Below are 13590 nucleotides of genomic sequence, written 5' to 3' on the forward strand. Positions count from 1 at the left end.
GTGATTCAAGAGCCCAAAAAGGCAGGAGAATCAAGCTAATTCCTCCAGATATGGCTGATGAGAAAAGCCTTCCTTCTTAATTGGAAGTCTAAGCTCTTGCTTTACAGCTAGAGCACTTGTTTCCAACTAACTGAAAAAAAATAATTTAATTCAAATCAGTCTTTATAGGAACTTGCCTACGTGACCCTCTCTCTCCCAGTGCAGAGCAACTCTGTATGTTTCCCTGATCCTGCCAACTTGCACTGAAATCCTCTCCTCTGATCTAGCCTGGTACCACGAGACACGCTCATTTGACCTGAGATACCAGCTGTAGGATTTATGAAGCCACTTCTTTGAGGCTAACTGTCTCTGGGGAGCCCTCCTACTCCCCGCAGCGAGCAGTGGGTTACTGAATTATACTGGGGCCTGCACATTATACCACTTAGCCTTCATTTTACATTCCAGCTGAAATAGGGCATCTTGACCAGTTATTTTTCTCATACAGGTCACCACCACAGATAGATACAGATTCACAGGGAATTACAGTAACCAGTAAATAACAACGTGCAAAGTTTAGCAAACACATTTTGTAAGCACTTTAATTACTCTCTGTTACCTCTTTCTGTTAAAGGTACAGATACATATTTATAAGATACAGAACCAGATTAATTAATGCAAGTACTGCCAACATTATCTTTTAAGACCAGATTTGCATTTCACACATGAAGACACGAAGATGGTAACTAGTGCACGTGTTATGCTGAACAGTAACTCTCCTTGAAGGATTCAGGATTGCCAGACTGACAGACATCCCAGACTGACATGACTGGGAAACCCCAGCACCTTTTCCATCCCTGGGGAATGCAGCTTGCAAAATGCTATTCCCACCTTTGCCTCCCCTTTTAGCACCTGGTAGGCACTGTGTCTGTATCTCTAAAGTGGAGAGAGATGGATTTGATAGGTGGACTGAGGAACTGGTTGGATTGTCACATCCAGAGGGTAGTGGTCAATGGCTCGATGTCTGGATGGAGAGTGGTGACAAGTGGTGGCCCTCAGGGGTCTGTATTGGGCCCAGTACTGTTTAATATCTTCATCAGTGGCATAGACAGCAGGATCAAGTTTGCAGATGACACCAAGCTGAGTGGTGCAGATGACATGCCTGAAGGATGAGATGCTATGCAGAGGGACCTTGACAAGCTCGAGAAGTGGGCCCATGTGAACCTCATGAGGTTCAACAAGGCCAAGTGCAAGGTCCTGCACCTCCATCAGGACAAGCCCCAGTTTCAATACAGGCTGGGGGATGAAGGGATTGAGAGCAGCCCTGCAGAGACTTTGGGGTACTGGTGGATGAAAAATAGGACATGAGCCATCAATGCTCGCAGCCCAGAAAGTCAACTGTATTCTCGGTTGCACAAGAAGAACTGTGGCCAGCAGGCTGAGGGAGGCGATTCTGCCTCTCTGCTCGCAACAGGCCCTGCTAAAAAGTTTGTCCCCATCTTTCTTAGAAGCCCCCTTTAGGTACTGGAATGCTGCTATAAAGTCTCCCCAGAGCCTGCTCTTCTCCAGGCGGAACAGCCCCAACTATCTCAGCCTGTGCTCCAGCCCTCTGATCATCTCCTCCGGACTTGCTCCAACTGGTCCATGTCCTTCTTATGTTGGGGGCTCCAGAACTGGATGCAGTACTTCAGGTAGGGTCTCACAAGAGTCGAGTAGAGGGGTGGAATCACCTCCCTCGACCTGCTGGCCAGGCTTCTTTTGATGCATCCCAGGATGCAACTGGCTTTCCTAGGCTGCAAGCACACATTGCCAGTTCATGTTGAGTTTCTCATCAACCATTTTATCATCATTTAGATTTAGTTTTAGGTATAACTACTTAAATAAGTACAAAGTTATTTGTTACTTTATTTACACTTTCATTTACATGTACTATACATGTAAAATAGGATCACAAACCTTGGCATCCATTGCAGTGGGCAGGAAAACTGGCATTGACTAGACCAGAGGCCAGATTTTACATAGAAATATTAGAGACTAGTAAGTTAGAAATGCTACTTTCAGTAACAGGAAAAGTAGTCAGCAGTGATATTTTTTTTTATATTGGTCATGCCCCAGTAACTCCCACAGTGCTTGTCTTTTGTAATACTGAGTCTTTCATTGCTTGACAATGTTTATTTGCATTCTTTGTATTTTTTTTTGCTCAAAGGGAAACTCTTCTGTGAGCCTTTAAAAAAAAAAACCACACTTTAATTTCGAAGTCTAGTTTCTGTATTTCTCATCTTCTCAAACAGAAAAATATAGCTTTATAATATCTGAATGAAGAAAAGAAGATGGATAATATTAAGTAACTGACACCTGCAAAGAGCATCAGCTTTTCCTTTCAGTGTTACAATTAGAAAGTGCATTTGACAAAGTTATGCTGTCAAATAGAATCATAGAATGGTTAGGGTTGGAAGGGACCTTCAAAGGTCACCTAGTCCAACCCCCCTGCAAGGAGCAGGGACATCCCCAACTAGATCAGGTTGCTCAGAGCCTCATCCAGCCTGGCCTTGAACGTTTCCAGGGATGGGGCCTCCACCACCTCTCTGGGCAACCTGTTCCAGTGTTCTAGATCATCTGCTGGGAAGATTTACACACTTGTTATCTTTTAGTCATGACACAAAGCGTAGTTAAAGTCAAGTAACAACAGATGACAATCAAGAAACTGTGTTTCTTCACTTAAAATCTTTGGTGATTTTAAAAAGCAAAAAGTAGTTGCATTAGAGTTTCCTGCCCTGTATGGTGTTGCTCCTGAATGTGTATTCCAAAATCCCATTCATCTGCATTGCTGCATTTCTGCTCATGACAATTTAGCATCTGAGCATTTCAGTCAAAGCCTAGGGAAGTCAAAATGACACCTCAGGGTCTTTAGATAACAGGGCTATTCCTAACAGACCTAGAAAGGTATGTTTTTTTCATATGCTATATGACTTTGGTCCATGGTCAGTGTCTGTCTTACAAGCAGAATTGCAAAATGCTTTACAACAGGAAACTGAATCAGTAATTGGACGGGCAGAAATCTCTTTCTTTCCTCAGTTCCACAGTCCTCACAGCTGGTTGTTTTTATTGTTTTCATTTCAACATTAGTTGTGTTTGAGAGCTGCTGAGGAAAGAAGAAAATGTCGGCAAATCTCAAGCTTATACTCTTTGTCCTACACAAAAAGTTGTGTATTCCATTTTCTTTTATTCTTCACAGTTTAGCACAGAGCTAAGATTTTTCTTGGCTATCTTTAGGGGTGAGGGAAAGGGATTATTTTTTACCTTTAAATGGAATTTTAGCAATCCAGAAAAACAAACTTCTGTCATAATGAAGAGCAGTATCTTCAGCTTGTAGTAGGCAATACAAGTGGTGTAGCAAGATTATTGTTTATGCAAGGGTAAACTCTAGTTCTGTAATTCAGACATAAAATAGGAATCTATCTAGATTAGGAGAAAAAGGAGTTACACAAATACATAATCCTTGCCACAGCTGTCCTTTTTTTCTCCTTCAGCTTATAAGTGTTTTCTCAAGAAGTAGAAATTCTTGTTCTTGCTGTGCATGGAGGAGATAAAGACAGTGTCAGAGAGGGAGGCAGTTGTGTTTTCCTAAAAGGTAAGTTACTATTTAAGGAGGGAGGGAAAGAGCAGACAGAAACTCCTTGCAGGGGAAGTTTTGCCCAGGAGAAGGAGAAAATACTTAATATTACAGCTGAGATCAATTACACTGAAAAGACTAAGAAAAAGAGATGGAGAGAGTGTAGGGGAATCTAAAGTTTGTAGAAGAAAAATGTACCCACCAGGGGTGGAGTGGCAGAGATCAGCATTCAGATTTGAAACTCTTGGGTTTTTTAGAGAAAGGAAGGATGGGATGAGGGGTTTTTTTTATTATCATCTGATGAAATGTTTATTTAATAGAAAAGAAAAGAAAAATGAAAATACAGGAAATCTTCTTGTGCCTGGGTTAAGAAAACCCTCAGAGGCACTAATGCATTGAATAAATCCTGTTTTAGGCAAGTAATGACTTGAAACTCCCCACGGAAAACAAAGGTGGTTCACAATGATGCGTGACAGATGCAGAAGCAATGTGACTGTGAGATGGCACAGTTATTCTAGTTTCAGGGACGATGGGAGTTTATCTAAGGATAAAGGAGGGAGGGATTCCCCGTGGAAGGTCAGTGTGAGGGAGAGATCCAGGGGGAGACCAGCTGTCTGTGCTTAGTAACCTCTAATCCAGGAGGACAGCTTTGTTGTGCTGCTCCAGTACAGAACAGGTTAGACTGAATGCCGATGAGGTACCAGCCATCTAGGAAGTAATTTTCTGTTTCACTGATTTTAGTTCTTGTTGTTTTGTTTTCCCCTCTCTTTGTATGTAAAACAAGTGTTCAAGGAGTTCCTGAATAGAGGTCGCCCTGCTCCTCTGTAACAGAGGCATTGCGAGCAATGCGGCTGCTGCTGGCCAAAGGGCTCGCCAGCACTTCACAAAAAGCCCCAATAGTACATAAATTCAGGTCTTCACCAGATAGATAATTTTATGTGGTCCACAGAAGAATAGGCCTTTGTCAGAATGGGATGATAGCTGACTTTGTTGGGGTGGCAAGGGAGAGCGAGGAGGGAGTTTTCTCAATTTCTATGTATTTCTATTCAGCTGCTGCAGAAACATCCCCATCTGCTTTGCATCTCCATTTTAATTCCAAACCCTAGCAAGAAATGAAGCAAGCTGGCTTGCTGTGCCCGGCAAAGTACACACATAGCAAGTTGCTGAGCTGAAAGCTATTCCAAAATCCAGGAATGTAACAAACTTTAAAGCCCAGTTACCTGGCTTTGTGCTCTGTTTAACCATATGATGATGATAACCAGAAAATTAATTTCATCAGTCTGTCCTTTAAATGTTGTCACTTACTCAAAGAGTACATGCTTTCTTTGCTATCTGCTCTGTCAGGACAATTTAGTTTAAGGAAGTGACACTATAAATAAGAAAACCCAAACCCATTTCATTTCTCTGGTGAAAGCAGGCAATAGAGCATGATTAACGGGTAGTGAAACAGAGGGTGCAAATTAAATTGTTGATTATCCTAATTTGTAACACCTATATCTGAATTAATGACATGATTTTTGCCACTAACAGCAGAATCTTACATATTATATATATATATGTATATATGAATGCTCAGGGGCTTATTTTAGCTTTATGATCTGCACAGTTTGAGTTTTTGCTTGCCTTTCCTAGTGCAGGAAATTTTATCCCTAACTGTCAACAGGTGTCAGAAACAGAAGCAGCTGGAGCCAGAGCTGAATAACATTTCTGTTCTGATCTGATAAACTTGCAAATAAACCACATGTAACTTCTGTTTTGGACGCCCAGCAAAAGCTAATCGTGACACAGACCCCAAGTTAATTTTTGTGCCTGTTTCACAAGCTGTAACAGGGGATAGTGAGTGATATACAGACTAACTCGCAGGCGGATAAGAAGCAGAACTGCCTCTTAATTTGCTTCTGCATGAAAGGAATCATAGAAATGCAAGTTATTTGCATCGCATTTTAGAGAGAGTATAATTTAAGAGAATTTTTTGTGATGGAAAGAAAACAGATGAGTGAAACCGTTGAAGCAAACTTAAGCTGTTGTGAGAAAAGACAGAAAAGAACAGAGTTTACTGTGAGCTGAAAGGGAAAAGAATTGAAAGATGCCCATTCAAATGCTTCATCTGTCTGCTAATTTTAATTAAGACTCCTCCTTTGTAACTGTGCCACAGAGCCTCAGTCTTTTTTTTTTTTTTTTTAAAAAAAAAATTGTCACTGGGCAGATTTCTGAGAGTCTCCTGATTGAATCATCATTTTTATCTCTTCACTGCCACCCTCCTCTCCTGAGCAGAAGCTACCAGCTGCACTATCTGACAATTAACGTGCTGAGAAATGCTACTGCACTCCTCAGGGAGTTTCAGCAATGCAAAACTTTGTTTTACTGTATGATAAAAACAGCAAAACTTTTAAAATATCCTGTGTTGTAAAATATCCTGTGTGGTAATATATCCTGTGTTTTCTGAAGCCTGGATGCACACCTTGTTTTCACCAGGAAAAAATACTCTTAATGAACTTTTTCTGAAGAAAAAAATATACCTTTCTTTCAATTCTTCTCCCTTCCCCCTCCAAGTTTGGAGAACTTGATAAATACAGCAGTCTTTGCAAAGAAATATCGATCAGTGACAAAAACTGCTGGCTAGGTTTGCATGTCTTTGCTCAGTGTCCTTGTACTTCCTCAGATCCTTCCTTGTTCTTGTCTTACTGCTTCACGTTTCACCCCTCTTCCCTGACAAAGCACTAGAAACAGCTTCTTCCTCTATGTCTCATGGGGTCCCAGCCTGCTCTTCTGCAGTGCCCTGCTCCAATCCCAGAGAAGCCAAGCTAGGTTTATTGAACTGGGTCACTGTTCCCAGTTAGACACCACTCACTGTACCAGTCTCCTCTCTTAGCAACACAAAAGGGAGGGGGCGGGGAAGGGAGTAAAAAAGCACACAAATCGTTTCTGCGTCTTCTCCCTCTGACACAGATCAGCGCAAGCAAGGTCTGCCCACAGGGACACGCGAATTGAGATGCTATTTGGCAGCAGACTCTGTCCTTGCACAAATGTTCACAAAAGGACTAATTAAAAACAAGCCTCTTGCCCTGCTTCCTTCCCTCGACACGTTAACATAGGCATAGGTTTTTCCTTTCATTATTTTATGGACAACAATAACGAACACGCTAAGGAAAGAGTACTTCAGGAACAGTTTTGTTTGAAGAAAATACTAAGGGTGGTTGTCCTCTTCTTCCCCCACACCCTGAAGCTGCCTGTGTTGCTGGGAAGGTACAAACCAGGAGGAAGTCGTGTAACAGAGGGTGTATGGGGAAAGGTGGGTCATTCCAGACAACTTTTAATTATAGTAAAAAAAGGGAGGAAATATGCTTAAATGTAAGAGTTCTGCTTCTGTTGTCTGAAAAGGACTTCAGGTATTTGATAGGAAAATAAACAGATTTTCTGTGAAGCCAGGAAGGTTAGGTCTCACTAAGGAAACCCTTCAGGTTCTGCTGCTCAGCTGAGCGTCTGTCCTCCCACAGCCTTGCTTGGAAACCAGAAGGTACCAAGTAGGAGTGCAGAGTGCTGCATTACTCCAGAAAGCACACATGATGCCAAATGGGCAGAGCTCTTAATTACATCATAGATAATCATGGCATAATCATGGAAACATGCAAGGAATGGGAGTAACTTTAATTCAGGAAAAATAGCTAACTGGGTTGTGTAATGGGGAAAACCGGCCAATAAAGGAGAAGAACATAATAGTGAGGTGACTGCTCCAAAGTGGGCAACAGAATGATTTCCACATTGATCGGAGATAGTGAGGCAACAGGCTGGATTTTTACGTAGCTGTTGTACGTGACTAACACAAGCTCCGTGCATAAATGAAACGCCGAGGAACTGCTTTCACTGTTACTCCACTGCATGTGTGTTCATTGTTGTCTAAACTTAGGAATAATTGCTGTGAAACTTTCAAGCATGTAAGAGTTTTCCTGTAAGCAGAGTGGACAAATCCCTAAGGGAGAAAGGAGTTGGCTCTTTGTGAGGACCTTGATCTCTAGACTTGGAGAGGAATAGCTTTGCTGTGCTGGAAAAAGCTGCATGTGCATTCACGTGCTTTGGAGGCTGCCTCCTCCCTGGGTCTGAGCCAGCTGCCTGATAGGAACATGCTGAGGAAGCAGCTCTCCGCTCCACGCGCAGCCAGGCTGCTGGTTGAGCGCCCGCAATGCCCAGGGATATGGAGGGGAAGCTGTGTTTATTCCTGGTGAGACTAGGAAAGGATGACACTGTGGCACAGGGCCCAACCTCCAGGTGGCTGGTGGACGTTGCTCTTCCCAGCAACTGCTCGGGAAACCTTAACAGAACCTGAGTATGAGACTGATGAAATGAGCAAAAGGTGCGCCAAAAACGTGCAATGGTGTTTAAGCACATAGACATGCAGATGGGCACCTCCTGGGGATTTACAAAATAATTTTAATAGTTAACATAATTAGAAACTTCATGGGAATTACAGAAGTACCTATCTGACTCTCTAGATATCTAAATGCCTCTGGAGAAATGGTCCTTAGGGCCTGTTTTACCAGAAGTCAGGTATGCAGTTTGGTGACCACATTACACACGGATCAGATGCTCGTGCACACAGCTCTCCTGCAAGGTACCTGAGCTCTGCTGTGTACTGCTGGTGTTTTGGTAGCCAGCGCTCCGAAACGCCTGCCTTTGGCATTCAATCAGCAGTCCCGTACAGAGTTTGTGGAACTGCCATTGACCTCCATGAGATCCTGTCAACATGTGGACTGTCACCAGAATCAGCCTTATCAAGCTGAGGTCATAGTATTATGCAAAAAAAGAAAAGTGCAGTAGCAATTCCAGCTTGAGCTGTGATGCTGGACCTCCCTTGCTAAGCAGGTAAATTAACTTATTTACAAGGAAAAGCCAAATGCTGCAGCAAGTAGGCCTCATATTTCCATATTTAAAACTACCTTCCCCTTATGTTAGCACCAAACCCTCAACACAAAGACAAAGCAGCTTGATTTACAGGCACAAAAATCTGTCTTTTGCTGAAACAGGTAACTACATTTTTTCTCCGAGTAAAGAGAAGGCAGGGAATAAAAGGAGTGATCTTTACATGCTGAGTTTTTATTTATGTAAACTATACAAAACACCTTGACAATCTTTGGGATAGACAGAGCTATATATAGAAATGTGAGTAACTGTATTAGTGAGCATGACGCTAAGTGCAAGCCAGAATATTCCTGAGTGTTTTCAGCCACGTGCTGCTTTCCTTCCCCCTCTAGCCTTGCATAGGTTGTTCTAAATCACTGTAGCATTACCCAAAATAAATTGTTCTTGCCTTTTACAGTAGTAAAATATTTTTGTATGAATACTATGTAGTTTAAGTCTTCCTCAAAACTTCCCAGTTTGTCTTGCAGTTTCTACTTCTACCTTTATTAGGATCCTGTAAAGCTCCACCTCTATCCCATTGGAGGAAGTTATGATGCAGTAAGCAGGTTACAAAAAATAAAAAACAAACAACTTATTGCTGGAGAAGTAGAAGTGCTATGACATGAGAGCCAGTAGATCAATAACCCCAACAGGCTGATGATTCCTCCAGAACTGGTACAGATCTATAGTTATCCTGAAATACTTACAGAGCTTTTCAGACCCAAACACTAACTTAAAAAATAACATATTTCCAGGCCATGCAATCACACATGGCGTTTCCGTACTGTTACTTGTATTTTGAGGTTTAAGAACACAATGCTGTGAACTAGTATTTGTTACTCCTGAGCTGAAATGCAAATGCTAAACGATTCTGACTGGAGTGAGGACTATTCCTGATTTGGGACCCATGTCATGATTTCCAAGCAGGTAGTTCTGGGAGCAGGAAGCCTCAGGAAGACTGGCAGTCCCATGGGTTTGCTTTTCTTGGGTAACTGTGAGTTTCAGCAGAAGCTTTTCCTGTGGCTGGAACATGTATAAGATCTCTCTCTCTCCCATGAGGGTTCTCTGGTGTTTAATAACGTGCAAAGTTATGTATTTGTTGTTCCCTCACTTGGGATGATTACAGGGTTTTTCTCCTTTACCCAGCTTCTGATCTTCACAACAGCTGGAGCACTAAATCTATCACACATGGCTGAAACCAGCCAGTTGACTCAGACTCTGTGGGGGTTGGACAGGCGCATATGCATGGTATCATCACATATTCTGCATTTTGCTGGGAAACTAGTTTAATATCTATTTTTCTAGTCACAAGGGGGACATACGATGGCAGTAGCTTGTGGTAGTGAGCAGAATGGTCACTGGTATTAACGGGCAAGGGAAATCTGTTCAAACCAAAGAGCAGAAAGCTGTCAGACCACCTTAACCACACACAAGTCAGAAGACACCAGGGAACGCTATCTGTAAGAACTGTAAGTGAAGAGGAGACAACAGAGAAAGGTAACTTTTCAACAAGCCTGGACAATAGTTGACTTCTGGACCCTGCAAGGTCAGCGGGGATTATGTGAGGAGCTCCTCTGGAGGCAATTGGAATGGGTTCATGGAAGACACTCACTGGGTTCACAGAAAGAGGTGAGACGGTAAGAAGTAAAACCAAGCAAGCCTTTTTCAAGCAACAGACTGATTGCAATTTGGGACTGGCTAGAGGACAGTACTTTGGATTGACAGCTTTTTGTCTTCTATGGAGGGAAACTTGGTGTTTTGGGGAAAGCAAATCAGAAGCGTTTGACAGTGCACCCAGAGCAGTGCTTCAGAAAGGGGCAGAGCAAAGAGGCAGTGCAGTTTAGAGAAATTCTGGGTTGTTTTAAGGCATGTTAAGTCACGCAACTGCAGGGTAGAAATATTGTGCCAGTCAACAAGCTTTCCCAGAGAACAATTTCACACACGTTAAAGTGACACACATGTGAAAGGCTGGAAAGCCTCAGAACCAAAAGGAATGGAAGCTGCAAGTGCACTAGATAAAGTCTCCTCCTAATTTTTAATTTATGAAGGGAACTCTTTTGAAAACAATTGAAGGTAGTTGCAAAGTTTGCTGGCAGAAACTGAAGAAAAAAATTTGAAGGATGTGAAGGGAAGCAGAGTAGTCACACAAGCAGAAAATGTGTAGGTGCTTTGGGAGCAAGCAGGCTGCAAAGAATTAAGTAGAGAGTGCTGTAGATATCCAGATACAGATGCAGACCTTGGTTAGATTAGAGAAATCAGATGTCTGACCTTCTTTGGGCATGGGGAAAAAAACAGTGAGATAAAAGGAAGGATCTTAAAGGAGGGCAAGAACAGATGAGTGAGAATGTGAAATGGGGAAGGCTAGATATGAAAAAAAAAGAGGTTCTGGATACAGTGGAAGAAAAAGCTTACGAAACCAAGTTTTGAAATAAAGCAGTGACACTTTTCAGGTTGTAGAAAGTGAACCAAGCAAGCAAAAGGTGAAACAAAGTTTATATAGCCAAGAAAGGAGACAATAAAGAAATAAGACTTTCTGTTTTCTTCCTTTTAAAGCCATGCCACTAACAAAATCGCAAAGTTTGACTTTCTGTGAATGAAGATTGTTGCTCTTACCTACTTCTAGAGCTAGTATGGTGTGACCAAATGGTAATAGTGATGGGCATGATGACAGAAAGGTCTCTAGTGACTACACAGGCAAAAATACATGTGAGGATGAGTTTAGCCATCTAGCTAGTTCATAATAGCTGCTATGAACGTCCCATTCAAAACGATCAAATGGCTTATACGATATCTTTCCTGTGACCCGTGGAACTGAATCTGTGTCATGGAGTAAGGTCACTACACTGTCAGCTGGGTGACAAACCTAGCTTGAGCATTGACTTGGGATTGCAGGCCATGGGCCTTGGGCCAAGGGATGTCGAGCGTGCCACAGAGGTGACGCTCGTAGTCCCCAGCGGAAGGCTTCCAGCCGATCGGCATGCCGCCACGCCATCCCCGCGCCAATTCATGGAAAGGCAACCAGGCCACCTCTGAAGGGAGCGACTCGTCCGGTTGTCCAGATGGATGTGGTGCTGTGCTGGCAGCAGTGAAAACCTTGCAGAGAGGAGGAAGGGAGTCTCTTGGGTGTTTGTTGGCTATTCATGACCAGCTTTCTAAGGAGACTGAACACTTGCTGAAGAAGTCCTCTTTGCTTTGGCCAAAAAAATCTGATAATTGTGCAAGAAATGGAGGAGACAAGGACAGATGTCATGCTGCTGTAGATCAGGGTAGCTCCACTGATTTCAGCAGAGCCATACTAGTTGAGTTTTGGCTCAGGGTCTGAACAATAAAATTAGTACAATGAGACTGTTACCTGTACTACTGTGAAATGGTACTGTTGCAAGTATTTCTGGTATAACATAGATGTAAGCCTGTCCCCTCGTGTGTTATTCTAAGATACACTGGTGCTGAGAGTTTGTTTGGGGTTTCTGTGTTGGTTTGAACAAGTAACAACCTCATTGCTGCAGTTTAATCCTTCAAACAGTGCCATGACAACTGTACCACACGGTGCCTGCCAGGTTCAAGCAAGGACATAGTGGAGTGCAAGTCAACAGCGGAGCTGCAAATGAGGTAATGTGTTATCAGCAGACAGGTCAGGGCTCTATGTATCAACTCCTGGAGCACAGAGTGACTAAAAATAACTATTCCAAGTACCCCTTTCCCGAAGAAGGAAATGCCCTTGTTTAACACCTTCCACCCCAAACAAGCCAGGAATGACTTATCGCAGTTCCTGCATTGCTTGATATTCTAGTGGTCTAGCTGTATGACTGGCTCATGTGCTCTGCTTTCAGCTCCAGAAGGTAACCAGAAGTCAGGAGTAATATAAAGACCTGAGCAATCCCAGCCACATCTCCATCACCTGATCATCACCATGGATAATATTACACTTACGCACCAGCCTCTCTTTCAGGAATGTGAGGGTTTGGAGCAAGTGTGGGACTGAACTACTCCTTGTGCCTTTTGAGGCACACATCATCAGATCAGGATCTAGACTACTAAATAACCTCACACGTCAACTTCCCACTTGGGTCTGACCTGTGAACAGAGAAGCCTTTGGCTTCTGTTATTAAGCTAGACTTTACACCTGCACACAGACACCAGAGAGATTCCAAGCAAATAATATTTCAGTTCTTAAAAAATAATAATTTTAAAACCCCTAAAAATCAGTGTTTATTTGTAGTTTATAGTTTGCCCTAAGAGGTTTCTTTTATCCACTGAACCGTAGTGGATGTTTTGGGCCTTGCCATGTATGAAGAGGTCTACAGCACAACACTGCAAAGGGTGTGAATCTATTCTCCCTGGCACTGTGGGTTCAAGTCAAGGGGAGAACCGAGTGAGGTCCATTTTCTCATGAACATCAGGGAAAAAAAAAGTTTCAAACTTAGGTACTCTAATTGTATTTATGCACCTTAACAAAAAACGTTTATCTGATTTCTGTTGGCAGCATGTTTCACTACCTTGTCCAACAGCTCTGATGCTTTTACTACTGGTCAGGCAATTTCTCTTCCCCCTGCCCTCCTAATTATTACTTTTCCAGATATTTATATTAGTAAGTTGTGGAGTATGCTAATCCTGTATAATGAGAGTGGCAGCTTTACAATTGTGCTACTACAGGCCAATGCAATCTTCTGAAGATATTGCTGCTTTGAGAACTCACAATTGAGGGCAAAAATCCACAATAAATAAATAAAGCAAGCCTCAAATGCTACTTGCATTTAATAAAGGGGAGGGATCCTCTTCAACAAAAAAGCAAAAGCATTTTGAAAAGACACGTACTAATAGATACACCAGAAACAAGCTTTTTCTGAAGTAAATAATCCATGGCACATCTCCTAGTGACTGAAACCATAGGAGTTTTATTAACACATATAAGCAACAAGCTTAAGCAGGGCCATTGGATTAGGCAGGCCAGAACTCCTCTGCATTTGCATTAGTTGACTCAGGACTGTTTTTTTTTGTTTGTTTGTTTGTTTTTCCCTTTACTACAGACAGTGCAATCAGTATAAAAAGGACAATTAAGCACCACTGCTGAGCATGTCTCTTCTTCCCATGTTGCACACCCTGGC

The 13590-nt window shown here is 42.5% G+C and overlaps 1 protein-coding gene across 1 annotated transcript in view; it reads right to left on the reverse strand.

Moving 5' to 3' along the window:
• Positions 1–13590, reverse strand: part of TET2 (tet methylcytosine dioxygenase 2) — a 75005-nt gene that overhangs the window by 38063 nt on the left and 23352 nt on the right. The gene's annotated exons all lie outside the window — the stretch shown is intronic.

Source organism: Chlamydotis macqueenii, chromosome 4, assembly GCF_036417535.1.
Source record: "Chlamydotis macqueenii isolate bChlMac1 chromosome 4, bChlMac1.mat, whole genome shotgun sequence".
Lineage (NCBI taxonomy): Eukaryota > Metazoa > Chordata > Aves > Otidiformes > Otididae > Chlamydotis > Chlamydotis macqueenii.